The sequence below is a fragment of the Notamacropus eugenii genome, chromosome 6, assembly GCF_028372415.1.
Source record: "Notamacropus eugenii isolate mMacEug1 chromosome 6, mMacEug1.pri_v2, whole genome shotgun sequence".
Classification (NCBI taxonomy): Eukaryota; Metazoa; Chordata; class Mammalia; order Diprotodontia; family Macropodidae; genus Notamacropus; species Notamacropus eugenii.
Genome location: NC_092877.1, coordinates 233,851,889 through 233,867,084, shown reverse-complemented (window position 1 = coordinate 233,867,084; position 15,196 = coordinate 233,851,889). Strand labels below are relative to the sequence as shown.

At 36.4% G+C, this 15,196-nt stretch overlaps 1 protein-coding gene across 2 annotated transcripts in view; it reads left to right on the top strand.

The window, feature by feature from the left end:
* The window catches only part of GPC6 (glypican 6), a 1,287,247-nt gene that overhangs the window by 881,400 nt on the left and 390,651 nt on the right, over positions 1-15,196 (top strand). The window lies entirely within an intron of this gene.

Below are 15,196 nucleotides of genomic sequence, written 5' to 3'. Positions count from 1 at the left end.
TTCTAAAGCTTTTTGGTCCCATTTGTGTATAATATGATAACCTGCTCAATAAAAAAACTTGGACAGTATCTTTATTTACTTATTAATTAGTTTATCATCTGGGTCTCCCTGTCTTGGCTAGACTTGAAGTGGAATAGTCTCTCCCTGGCCTCATCCTGCTACTGAATAGCAGAGAAGCTTTGACCCTCTCCATTTCTGTCCTGGGTTGGTTTGCCCCACTCCAGGAAGTTTGCAATGTTCAGTGCCAGACAGTGCAGATGCTTGATTGACTTTAGCTCTCCTGCAGTCAAGTTACCTGAGCTCAGGTTTTTCACCAGCAGTCCAACAACCTCGACTCCCCTCAGCAGTAGAGAGTGTAAGCGTGTTACACTTAGTCCTGGCATGTCAATTTCAAACTGAAGAACAAAATTTGAAGGCATTATTTGACATTTTAAAATTTTGATGTCATCTAAAAAGAATGATTTTTGCCTTCATGGGTTCAGTCATTTCAGTTGTATCTGACTCTTCATAACCTTGTGTGGGGTTTTCTTGCAAAGATACTGGAGTGGTTTGCCATTTCCTTCTCCAGCTCATTTTACAGATGAGGAAACTGAGGCAAACAAGAATAAGTGACTTACCCAGGGTCACACAGCTAATAAGTGTCTGAGGCTGGATTTGAACTCAGGTCTTCCTGATTTCTAGCCCAGAGCCTTTATCCACTGTGCCACCTCTCTGCCCCCCACATTCCTAGAGAAGAGAGAAAAAATACATTTGTTATTATCAGTTGAAGACTCTCCCACATCCTCTTTTTTTCTTTTTGTTCATTGGTTCAGTATCTTTTGTTGATGATTATCACATGCTCCATTCAGGAATGCTGGCAGAATGGGGAAGCCACACCATCAACTCAGAGAGAAAGTTGGGTCTCATCCATATGTCTAGGGCAGACAGCGTTTGTTGTCATTACTCTAAGTTTGGAGTGTAGTTTATTTCAGCTGAACTGTACATATTTTATAAACATTCTGAAGCAGTACAGTAGTAGAAATACTCTGTTAGTATAAATGCGTGTGACTGTAAAGCAAATCCAGCTGCTGACATTTCACAGCTTATGAATAGTCATTAAAATCTAGATCTTTAGGCAGCCAGTGTAGAGAAATCATTGAATAAAAAACTCATAGAAGTCATGGACTGAAATAGTCCTTCTAGAGGATCCATTCCAACCCTCTCAGATAACTGAAGCCTGGAAAGGTCAAATGACTATTCTTACTATCTGCTATGCTATATCTCTTCTCCCTTTTCTGGCTAAACTCCTCAAAAGGCAATATACATGCAACCTATGCCTTCACTCCCTTTTCTCTTACTCCCTTATTAATTCTCCACAGTCATTCAGCTGAATCAGAGCTCTCCCAGATTTGATCTAGTGACATTGGCCACATCTAGTGGCCTTTTCTCAATCCCCATCCTTCTTAACCTCACTACTGATCATCATTTTCTTCGTTGATACTCTCTCCTCTCTAGATTTTTATGATGCTACATTCTTCCAATTCTCCCTTACCTATCTGACCAGTCTTTCTCAGTCTTTGCTAGATCTTGATGTGTCATGTTAATTAACACTGGGTATTCCAAAAGGTTTTGTCTATCTATATTATGCTATCTATATTATTTCATTTGGTGATCTTATCAGGTCCTATATATTCAATGATCATTTCTATAGAGATGATTCTCAGATTTGTCCAACGGCAGCAGGGAGTGCAGTAGATACAGTGCCAGGCCTGGAGTCAGGAAAACTCATCTTTATGAGTTCAAATCTGGCCTCATACACATACTAGCTGTTTGGCCCTGGGCAAATCACTTAACCCTGTTTGCCTCAGTTTCTTCATCTGTAAAGTGAACTAGAGAAGTAAATGACAAGTTACTCTAGTATCCTTGCCAAAGAGTCAGACATGACTAAAAACAACTGAACAGCTATCTTGAACTCAACATGTCCAAAACTGAATTCATTTTCTCTGCCTCCCCCAAAAATAATCTTTCCCTCTTCCTAACATCCTTTATTACTGTTGAGGGTACCTCCCAATCACACAGGCTCACAATATAGGTGTTGTCTTTGACTCCTTATTCTGTCCTTCCCCCATAGTCATTAAGTTGCCTAGGTCTGCTGTTTTTACCTTGATAACACTTCATATATATATATATATATATATATATATATATATACACACACACACACACACACACACACACACATATATATATATATATATATACACACACACATACACCCTTTTCTCCTTTGATTACACTCATCACCTGGTGTAGGCTCTGATCCCCTCATGTTTGGACTATTGAAAAAGATTCTACCTGGTCTCCCTACTTCACACCTCTCTCCCTTCACACCCTCCACTAAACTGTCAAAGTGATCTTCCTAAAGCACAAGTCTGAGTAGTTAACTTGTTCTATCAACTGCAGTGGATCTCTCTTGCCTCCAGAATTAAATACAAAATTCTCTGTTAGAACTTTAGAGTCCTTTATAACCTGACCCATTTCTATCTTTCCAGTCTACTTGCATTTCATGCTCCTCAAAGTACTCTTGGATCCAGTAACATTGGCTTCCCTGATGTTTCTCCAAGGAAACACTGGATCTTCCAATTCTGTGCACTTTTATTTACTCTCCCACATGCCTGGAGCACTCTCGCTCCTCATCTCCAACTTTGCAGCATCCTTTAAATCTCAACTAAAATCTCACCTTCTGCAAGAGGGCTTTTCCAATTCCCCTTAATGCTAGCATCTTCCCTATGGTTAAGATCACTTATATATCTAGTTTATACATAGTTGTTCATGTGTTATCTCCTCCTTTACCCTGTAAGCTCCATGAATGCATGGATTGTCTTTTACCTTTCTTTGCACCCTCAGAGCTTAGCATATTTCCTGGAACACAGTAGGTACTTAAAAAATGCTAGTTGACAGACTGATTGATCCAAAATCTATGGCTAGTGAACAGGAGAAGCAAGAATATAAACAAAATCTCCTAATCAAGGGCTCTTTCCATGGGATACCCCTCTTCCCTAAAGTCTTCTACCCCCAAAGAAAGAGAGAGTAATTTTAGATATTCAATTTGATCATATTAAATAATATACTATTGTTAATTAATTTTAGATAGAAAGGATATTGGTCATGGATCTTTTCCCTTTTTTTCATGGAACTGGAAGCAATAAACAAACAATAGGTTTAGTTTTATGACAAGTGCATCATTCATTTTTCATTCTGCTTTTTCTCTTCCCCCAATTTCATCTCACCCATATGGAGGCTGCCACTTCTGACTATTTCCTCCATTGAATATTGATGCACTTACCTCTTGATAAAGACATATATATATATATATATATATATATATATATATATATATATATATATATATATATATATATATATATATATATATACACATATACGTATATATAACCTGTCATTTACTTTATTGTGAATATAGGAGAGTTCTCAGATAAGTGGGAAGAATCCAAGATATTATTTCCTTCCAAAAAGCCACTTGAGGGGATGTCAATAACTACTTATTTTTTCACCTCTGTAAAATCTTCATGTGGGGTGGAGTAAGGTATAAGATGACTGGAAAGGTAGGAGTAAGCCACATTGTGAAAGGCTTAAAATGCCAGAGGATGTTACATTTGTTCCTGGTGGCAATAGGGAGCAACTACGTAGAATGAAAATTTTGAAATGTGTAAAATAATAAAAAAATAATGTAACCTTGTGTTACATGTTTTGACTATATTTTAATTTCACAATTACCAAAATATTTTGGGGATATACTCAAAACAGTTGGATTCATCTGATTTCAAAGCAGAAGAAGCACTAAGAAATCGGCACTAGTTTTGAATACCATAAGCAAAGTAAATTTTCATAAGCCAATCTCTGGAAATGAAAAAAATTAATTTCCTTTTTTGTTGTCATAATTCATCCAAATTTTAATATTAACATGATATTTCTCTGTACTCTAACACAATCTCTCCTAGGAATTCTTATTTCCAAGAATATGACAAACAGAATTATTTTCTTTCCTATGTGGTCTTATATGTCATCAAATTCAATGACTTGACCTTTCAAAAAAGAAGTTACCTCTAAATTAATTGTGATGACTGAAGTGTTTCATATTCAAAACATTTTAAGGAAAGTCATTAGGGTTTCAATGGTTTGGGGATTTCTTTGCTTGTTAAGCACATTGGCGCTAAATTACAACCTTGGTGTCATCCTTGGAACTGAGGAAAATAATATAAAAATAAGAATGCTAACTTTCTCATTTAAGCCAACGGCCCCTAACACAAGAGACATATTTGGATAAGGTAACAGACCTTTACATGCCAATAGTAATCTCTAACTTTGGGAAGCTGACACAGTTCTTTCCCAAAGAGCAGATATATAAAAGAAAGTCATCCCATTATAAATATATTATCCTGAGACTATGTGGATCAGTGGAAATCTCTTTGCATATTTGAAATAAAGGAAAGCATGCGATTGCCCCTATGGAGATGAAGTCCTTCATTCAAAAAGCCCCATAATGTTTATTTCTTGTCTGTAGTTTAATAACAAATGCTTTTAATCTCACCTAAAACTGCTGGGGCAGCAAGAGACCAAGGTTTCTTTAGTAAATGATGGTATCTTAGCAGAGTACTGAACAATGCCTTTTTGACTGTTGCAGGTGTACCAGAAATGCATAAAGGGGAGCTTGGGGACCAGCATTAGAGAGGAAAAGAAGTGCATAATTAGGCATGAAATAATTGTAATTTTGAACTATTTCAAGCTAGTTCTCTGAGAAACTAAAGTGTATAAGGTATTGTCAGAGGACAAAAAGGATAGGAGAAACTCAGTGGCATCTTCACGAACATGGATTTATCACCAAGTGTGCCACCTTATTTGGAGCTCATTCTGAACTCATGTTTTTTTTTTTTTATTTAAAAATACCAATGTAGTATTTTCTTATCTGTGGCAACACATTTGAATTTAAGATTAATTAAATATGGTCCGTTACAATGCACTTATTCTGGTTCTATGGTTCCAAATTATTCCCATCCAAAATTCATCTTGTGGTTCTTATTCCTCTGAAATAAAGTCTCATCTCAATTGTTAAGACAATATAGTAGGAAAATAAACTCTTCAAACTCAGGGACTGTTTGATAATTTTATCCTTATATCTCAATTATGTTACTATTCTGCTTAAAGTACCATAATTTCTGAAAGGAATTGATATTGGAGATTTCTTCACTAGGATTATAACGTTACACATAGCAAGCATTTGATGTTGTTGAGGTCAGATAAAAAGCACAAACAAAGATGAGAAAATGCGAAATATGTTCAAGTATTTAGAAGGTTGAGTGGCTAGCTACGGTATATGTATGAGAGTTGTAGAAGATAAACATGGAAAAGAAGATTGTGGTTGGAGCACAAAAAGACTTTTATGTCAGAAAAAGAAATTTGCCTCAATTTGGAAAGCAATGGGAAACTACTGATGGTTTTGTGAACAGGAGGTGGCATGAATAATGATTTTTGTACCCTTAGGTTATCAACAGACAGTTTGCTAATGGAACTTATCAATTGCATTATATAAAAATATCCAACAAAAATATTTTGTAAGAGTCACAAACTGCCAAGTATATTAGTAATTTATGTTTATAACATGGGATGGGAACGGGAGGAAGTTATCTGCATTTATACACATAAGACATCCAATGTTTCCTTAAAAATAGATAGTCGTATTACTCAATCATCAGTGTTTCCAGGGCAATTTCACCAGAAGTTGTGCAGTAATTAACTCAAAATTCAAAATAGACATTTACAGGTAGGATCTGTTTTTATGTTATATTGAAAATAAAAAAAAGTCAAATGGTATTTTCTCCTTTGTATTAGCTAAGTGGCTTTATTGACTGTTCTTGTATTTTGTGTATGTGGCTTCTGAATACTTAGATAATTGTTATGAAGTCTCTTGAGGAGAAAATAGAATAATTTTAGGATAAATCATTAGTAATCACCTATTTATTCACTAACATCTCTCTAAGATGTCATATTACATTATTGATTAAAATTTTATAAGCAATATACAAGCAAATATAAAGTTCTACAACTTTCCTTTGAAACAATGTACGAATAACTCTCTGGGGTATGTACAGATGTGAAAAATGTCAAAGAAGCCTTAAGTTACATCAAGTATTGTTGTAGATGAAATACACAAAAGAAGCTAACAATCATTCTTTCACTCTTTCAATAAGCATCAACTGGTTAATCAGCACAAAGACATGATGACCTATTTTTCAAACATTATTTAATTATTGTATTCATTTCTTTTTTTAAATGGACAGTCTTCTATTAATGTTTTATTATATGTAACTTTATTGGAATCCCCCAAAGCTCTTTTGTTAGCAAATGTAATTTTGTATGTATCTATGTATGCTTATATACAAAGTATCCCCCAAAATCCTAAACTTTAATAGCTTTAAAATTCATGAAGACTTTTAAAATACCATGAATGTGGTAGAAAATGAACCAGGAATTGTAGGAAATCTGGAATGCACCTTTCATAAGGCAGAATATGATTAATGCATGTTTTTATTTGGGTGTGGCACATTAACATACTGTGGATTGTTTAGCATACAAAAACTCCAAATCATACTTATTAGTATATGTATATATGTGTATATACACGTATACGTACAAATTTGTTCTAAGCTCTTAAACCATTAATAATATCTCTTCATGAGGCAGCTTTGCATTATCTCTACCTGTAAAATGAAAATATTAGACCAGAGTTTCTCTGAGATCTAAAATTCTGTGATCATAAAGAAGAATAACTAATATAAAGAAATATAAAGACCCTCAAAAAATTGAGAGGCTTTTTAGCTTAAGTAAGTCAATATGAACCAAAGAAAGAAATTTCTCTAATTACCTATGAACATCTAAGTAGAAGACATACAATCCTTGCGATGTATTGTGAAAAAGCACAGGGAATTTCTAGCTGAGCCCTGAGTGAGGCTGGAAAGAAAAGCCAGACAAAAGACAAAAACTTGTAGTTATGGCCTATCTGGGCCTCACAGTATCCACTATCTCGACACGCGTGCTTTAGTGGGTCATTTGTATGTTTGTCTCTTGCTTCATTCCCAGAGGACTCAGTTAAGGTACCATCCATATTCTGATGACCTAGGCAATTGGCGGCTTGCTCTTATAAAGACAAAACTGATTGTCTCTTAATTCAAAGACTGCCTTAAATTATTTGTTTAGAAACTGGTGGCCTTAAAAAACATTTATGGTACAGTTGAATTGCCTGAAGTCAAGCAATTTTTTTCCTGTTTCCTTTTTTTTAGTTGCAGATTGTCTACCTAATATGTGAATGCCTTCCCAGTATGTGAGAAGCATACTCTTCTGATGAAAAGAATGTGAATCTAGTGAGATTTATATCATTTTCATTCCGTTAGAATCCCCAGATTTGACAATGGTTTTTCCTTCCCCTCTCCTCTCCATTTACTACATTACAAATAAGTGATGTATTTAAGACCTTTGCAATAATATTAATGTCTGTAGCTTCAGGGACCGCAAGGATATCCTCTTCAGAAAGGGGAAAGAAAAGACTTTCCATAATGGTATTAGATCTGTAGCAAGTCATTTCAGAAGAAATTAAGAATTTAATCTTAAATTTCTATTTCCTTCCAGAAAACAGTAATCAAAATAAAATGAGATTATTTGTAAAGCACTTACCACAGTGCCTGGCACAAGTCGGCGCTATATGTATGTATACTTGTGTATATATATGTATGCATGTGCATGTGTGTGGTTTGACACATGTACATATATGTAATTCTTTTTCTCTTCTCCTTCCCAATAAGATCCTTTGAGAAGACAAAAAGATGAAAACTATTCATAATAAGCTAGCACATTATTCTTTTTAATAAGAAAGAAAACTAGAAGATAATCGTAGAACAGGACAAAGGGCAACGTGCTATTGTGGAAGTTAATTGTATCCTTACCAATATAGCCAACTGTGGGGTAAGCAGCAGGGTAGGTGGAGGATGAGGAGGACTTGGTGAGAGAACACACACAAAGTAGATAAACCTAGGCTATGTAGTATTGGTACGATAACTCTCTGATATCTCAAAAACTAGTGGAGAATGCAAATAAGGGGAAATTTTCTTATCCCCAAGTTTTCTTTTCAGAGAATAGCCTAGGAACACCACATGTAACCATCAAATACCTTTGATAGCCAACCCTGGTGTCTCCTTCTTTCTGTTTTTGTTTTTGACCTATACATAGAATATCTAAGAAAAGTGAGAATGCCTTCTTATAAGATCATTTTAGTGCTCCAATAACTAAACCCTTTTGTGATGGGATTCAATGTGACCCCAGGAATAGCGATTCTAGGGCTTGTATTATAGTGCATTGCTAGAACATACTCATCTTGTGTAATAGTTACACATTTCCTAAATTTCCATGATTAACATAAATGATGCCAAGGGGCCACTCTTTTTTTCCAGCTTCCCTTACTTTTTGTTTTGGCTAACATAAAAGTTAAAATGTTGACAATTACATTTTCCTGTTTTCTGCAAACTAAAAACACAGCATGAAAATGCGAGTTTATTGGAGCAGTAAATGCCCCCAAATAATTTGACACCAAAACACTAGCCTCAAAAAAAGGCATATGCAGTTTCCATCTGTTAGTGTAACGATAACAAAAAGACAAGATTTATCTTTCATGTTATGAAATTCACATAACAACTCCAGCAGACCTCCGCAGCCTGCCCAGTTTATTTGTATTAATTTGGGGGTTGAAAGTAGAGGACAGTGTTTATTTTATACCACAGAAAATGCAAAAAACTCACAAGAACCTGTATATCTGTACAGTTCTACAGAGAACACATAAAGCACACAAAATAATTCCCCAAGGGAAAAAAATGACTGAACTCAGAGGATGCCATCAAGGTGATACTGCAACATTCTGATGAATCTCTTTCCCATTGAGTCCTGCCCAGTCCCTCTCAGACTCCTTGCATTACCCAATGGGTCTTGGACTCCTCCTGAAAAGATTGTAGCTGCTGTTGTTGTGTTTGTCCTTCGTTCTCAAAGAGGACCATGACATCAAGATGATGACATGACTTGCAGTTGACTTTGATTTGAGTGAAGGAGGGCTCTGCAAGGTCTCCAACCTCACTTTGTTCTCCTGAGCCACCTGGATCCAGTAGCTCAGGACAGCTGGAGAAGGCCCAGGATGCAATGTGAGACCTTGGCCTTTCAGGCTAAGGTCTTATAGCATTCTCACTTTGAGTGAGACGCGTCCTTCGTTGCTGAAGACCATGCCATTAGAGAAATGATGACATGACTTGCACTTGACTTTTGTTTTAAGTGAGGGAGGGCTGTGCAGGTCACCAGCCTCATTTCTCATCTAGAGCTATCTGAATCCAGTGACCAGATATTCATCAGGATGACTGGAGATGACCCAGGATGAGGCAATTGGGGTTAAGTGACTTGCCCAAGGTCACACAGCTAATGAGCGTCAAGTGTCTGAGCTGAGATTTGAACTCAGGTCCTCTTGACTCCTGCATTGGTGCCCTATCCACTGTACCACCTAGCTGCCCCTCTGAGTGAGATACACCTATTCAATGAATAGGCTTCTTTAAATAGTTGCTCAAGGGATGGCCCCTTTAATAAAAAAAAAAAAATCAAACTGGGAGGAGAAGAGGCTTCCTGAAAAGATAAGCATGCTTTGAGCTGGCTGTACTGGCAACTCACTTCCAATTGGACTGACATTGTTTTGATCTACTTTCCAAAGAACATAACACCCTTCGAATCATTCACTTTAGTAAAGAGGAGTGGCAAAAGCCTGATCTCTTTCCTCCCCACCCCATCCCAACTCATCATTTTACCCTTAAGTAGCATCAGCAGGTCACAAGGATACTCTTTTTTTCCCAAGCACATCACTGTTCAGGAACATCCTGCTCAAGAAACCACCCTACCCGCTCGCCACCATGTTTCTGGATAGACTAGATTCCAGAACTCTTAAATAAATGTTGGGGTAGTTTTGAGTTAGGCTCTAAGGCTGTCACTGCTCAGAAAATCTCCCTTTTCTGGCAAAAACTATATTCTAGAACTTGTGCACTTGGAATTACATAAGGGGCAATCTTGCATGCAGGTGTGTTTTTAACACAGGAAAGCTCCCTTTTTTGACTAGAAAACTAGATTCTGAGATTATAAAATAGAAATGCACCCCCTCTTCTACACGGGAAGTAGGGATTTAGGAATAATGTTTGTGAACTTCCTCTTTCAGGCTGAATAGCCCTCCTACTTTCAATGAAAACTAGAAACAAAGTAGTTCAATTCATTCCTGCAGGTCAAAATATTTCCAGTAAATTCTCTGTTTAACTCTATATTTAAGAATTTTTCAGCTTGACTTACACTTAAAAATTATGTTTCATTATTTCCTGCAAATGAATATAGTTTAATTTGATAATTATATTTCATTGTTATTAAGTTACCTTTTTAGTGAGGAATTTTGTCATTCTAATTATATGCAATAATTCATATTTTCACAAGTTCATGTCACAACACCACAATATTGACTTTTTACTTCCCTTCAGAAAATATTTGGTGATACTTTAAAATCGGGAGTCAATGGATTTTTATAGACCCTGACAATATAGGCAGAAGCCTGTTAACTATAAGAAGAAAGGGTAAGAACTTGGAAAATTAGAGGCCTAGTGGCATTTTTGACAATTCCCTTTCTCAAAGAAAATGGAAGTCTGGGGCAGAAGAAAATGTTACACTGCAGAAAGTTGAGAAATACACATAAAATTAAGCAAGTGCATTGTTAAAGAAAACATTAAACCTTCTAACTATTCACAAATAGGAAACTTAGAACAGATCCCAGGGCTATCATAACCGAAAAACTCTTCACGCAGCACTCGAGTTTAATAAAACAAGAGTGAGTTTACCTCCTCAGGCATTGAAATCATTTGGAAAATACTGATTAGTGGCTAACACAAAAATCTTTATTTTAACACATACACACATAATGATAAATCCTCAGAAATCTTGAAATGTATTACTACAATACCTGATTTAGAGAAAGCTCTGTTAGAAGATGGTCCTTCAACTTCCTTTGGCAAATAAGCCATTTACATTAATATATATATATGTGTATATATATATATATGTATATATGTCTTAAAATGCACTTAAAACTTTGTTAATTCACGATCATTTGATGTGTGGAATCACTGATGATGGCTTAGCATTAAAGTCATTCTTGAAATTGGTTTTTATTTTCCTCAGGCATTTTTTCCCTAGTTTGTTTCTATAACAATTAAGATAGGAGGCATTTTAGAGGTATTTTCCCCTTAATGTTGAGAATGTATTGAGTTTTTTTCAAATCACAAATGTCTTTCACAAAGGAAGGAGGGGTAAAGGCACCACTGTGATGCTAATGGCCAATATTGTGAATGTCATATATTAAAAAAAAAAAACACTTTGGAATTATGTAAAGTTTTAAGAACCTTTACATCTTCTTATTAATGGATTTGTGATTTATCATATTTTTAAATATATCAATGAACCTATGTGATGCTACAGAAGATAAACTAAAGAGGAGTCTTCTTTTTCCAAGATAAGTGTTTATAAAGGAAGTATTATACAAAAGGTCTTTCCCTAAATTTTAATAAAAAATGGAGTGGTATGACTTTTCTGAGGAACTCCATTGTTTATTTAGAGTAGGGATAGGAAAAGGTGAGTGAAGGAAACAAAGGAGGTCTTCCGATATACTCATCAATTTGTGATTTGGTCAGATCTGAGGATCATCTGTCACTTAAAGATGTCACGTTAAATTAATTAATGAAGGATAAACTTTGAGTCTAGTGTGAAAGCCTACATTCAGTAAGCACTTGTTCCAGACATTGTATTAAGTGCTTTATAAATATTATTTAATTTGATCCTCACAAAAACCCTGGGAGGTAAGTGTTGTTATAACCCCCATTTTACAATTGAGGAAATTGAGACAGATGGAGATTAAGTGACTCATGAAGGATCATACTGCTAACAAATGTGTGAAGCTGGATTGAACTCTGGCCTTCCTGACTCTACGTCCACTCTTCTAGTCTAATTGCTTGAAAGCTGCTAGAACAAGATACAGCACAGTATGGTGGAAAGTGAGATAGTGGTGGCACAGTGGATAGAGTGCTGGGCCTGGAGTGAGGAACACTCATCTTCCTGAGTTCAAATCTAGCATTAGACACTTACTAGCTGTGTGACCCTGGGCAAGTCACTTAACCCTGATTGTTTCAATTTCCTCATCTGTAAAATGATCTGGAGAAGGAAATGGCAAACCACTACAAGAAAACCAAGAAAACCCATTTGGGGTCACAAAGAGTCAGACATGACTGAGAAGTGACTGAACAGTAACATAGTGGAAAGCACATTGAATGTGGAATCAGTAGAGACCATGGGTTCCAATACTATTTCTGAAGTTTACTCATTATATGACCATGAGTAAGTCACTTAGCGCCTGCATTGTCCTTCACTGAGTACATTATAGTGGAGATTCCTTTCAGGTATGAGTTGTACTTGCTGGCTATAGACTTCCTCACTCTAAAGTTCTTTGATACAGCAGGTTTAGAGACAAGATTTTTCCTCAGAAACAGATTACACTAGAATAATGTGGTCCTTTCCAACTCTGAGCCATAATGATTTTGTGAAATGTCATCATGAAGGGAATTATCTTATAGTAGTGTACAAACAGGATTAGAGCAGAGACCAGTACATCAAATTTCAGCCCTTCTATCCCCCAAACAGGAAAGAGAAGCAATTTACTCTCTTTGAATCTCACCACCAGATCCACAAAGCACTCAAGCCAGCAATGTTACTTCTCTGGATGGGTGTCCCATTGAGAGCAAAAACCTCTTGCTGCTATTTGTACCTGGGACACACTACTATGTCCTGGTCTGGATACAGCTGTGGGGAAAGCTTCCTGAAAAGAGAACCTACCACTGCATTTCTCTCTGACCTAGCTGCCACTGTCACTGATACTTGTCCTAACAGAGTTGGCACAGACCTGCAAGCCATAATCATCTCCTGATGTCTCCCCAGGTCTCTTTCCAAAACCTGTGCTTGAAGAGATATCCCTGCTACGTACATTTCTCTGTAGGACTCTTTCTTCATGAAGAAGGCCTATTACCCAAAGGCTTCCTGGAGAATATAATCTAGAGAAGCTATGCCTATCCCTTCATAGGTATCTTACATATAAAAATCAAAACAGGGGACAGTAGCAGTTAAAGTAAAGGAATGAATTGTCAAAACACTACAAAAGAAGAATTTTCAGGAATTTTTGAATAATTGAAAACAAGGAGAAGGGATGATTTCTTTCATTGAAAGCCTGGATAATGTTGGGAGCATTGATAAACTAGAAAAGAAGTATTTTGTTTTAAGACATGTTGAGTTTGAGAAGACAGAGCCATATCTAAATGGAGGTGTTCACATGTGTTTGAAGTTAGATCTGAGGGGAACTCTGTGAGACTCATCTCTAATCTGATTAGCACCTGCTTGGACATATCAGAGGTTCGTATAACCTAACTGATCCTGCGGTCAAGTTCACTAATTTAAGCTCAGGGAACAGGTGCTCAGAAATACCTCTTACAAACAAGGGGTCCTCAGTCAGGTGCAGGTGTAGTCACTGAGGGTCTCTCCATATCTAATCACCTTCACTCTAACTTTCCAGATCATCATTCTCAATCTGATTCTCTCTGCTTCTGAGTGCACATCCTTCAGTGAATCTGTACTCACCAAATCTCTTTAATAAAGTGCAGGGAATGTAACTAGAATGATGATTTTACAACCAGGTTCAGAGGAGAGAAATTCTAATAACTCTCCAAAATGTTTTAATTCATGATTAAGGAGATCCATGATGTTGATTTTTCATAACTATACTTAAGACCATTAGTGGTTCTATTGACTCTTAAGTCACAATGCATATGTGCCAAGCCCTGGTTATACCAGGTTATACTGGAAAGTACCTGGTTATACTGGAAAGGCAATGTGGTACACTTGGAAGAATAAAGGGAAAGGGATAGACATTTATTTAGAATTTACCACTTGCCAGACACTGTGCTAAGCACTTTACAAATATTATCTCATACTCGTAACAACCCTTCGAGGAAGAGTGCTGAATCTAGCATTGGGGACCTGGGTTCAGATTCTGCTTATTCCTTGTGACCTTGAGGAAGTCATTCATTTTCATCTTCTGTAGCATGAGGAGAGTTGGACTAGATGACCTATTGGTTTCCTTTTAGCTCTTCATCTACGTCTTGATTGATTAAGGACATTTACAATTGTTACAAATAACATCCCTCGCAGCTATATTTTTCCTTTATGCACAATACCATGTGTCACAAAGCAGTATCATTTCATTTCTGCAAATGTTAATTAAATAGAAGAATGCATACCATGCTATGTCTGTCACCAGTGAAAACCACCTAGGTAAGGACCAGTGTAATATAATGGTTTCTCTAAGTTAATGGTTTCTGGCTTTAAGCCCTGCAAGAAGCACAAATATATATGATGCAACTTTCACACATAAACCTCTGGAGGAACAGAGAGACTTTTCAAATCCCATATTGTCAGCTCCTGACTTAAGAATGCTCCAGAGTATAAATTATTTTCCCCATATTCTACTGTGGCTTTTGTCAACTGGCTTCCGCTTATCCTATGATGGGTGAGAACCGTGAAATATTATTTGAATTGTGAGCAAAGAAAGTATCCTAAAACCACCTGCCCTACTTTGGGAAACCGACTCAACAAACAGAGGGAAGGTCAATTCTGAAAACAATAATTTGGAGTTGCGAAAAGCAGCTCAGCTCAAAGGTTTAGTCTGTAGGTAGTATTCAGTCATTCAGTGCACGAGGAGGATTTAGATTTGTTCTCAACTCACAGAGAAGCCTAGAGTTTTGTGAACAACATTTCAAGAGTAGTTTAAAAGTGGTCACTCATCACTTTTTTTAAATGTGATAAAACTGATAATAGAATTTAGTAGTTATGTCCCTGTTGAATTGGGTTAGTATTGGTTGATTATAGGATTCCTTGAATTTCCATGTGAAATCTCTCAATAGTAAACTACATTTCTTCAGAAAATCCAAGAATGAAAAACTTCAGTTAAATATTGTTCTGTTTTCCATTGATTCCCATGTATTTT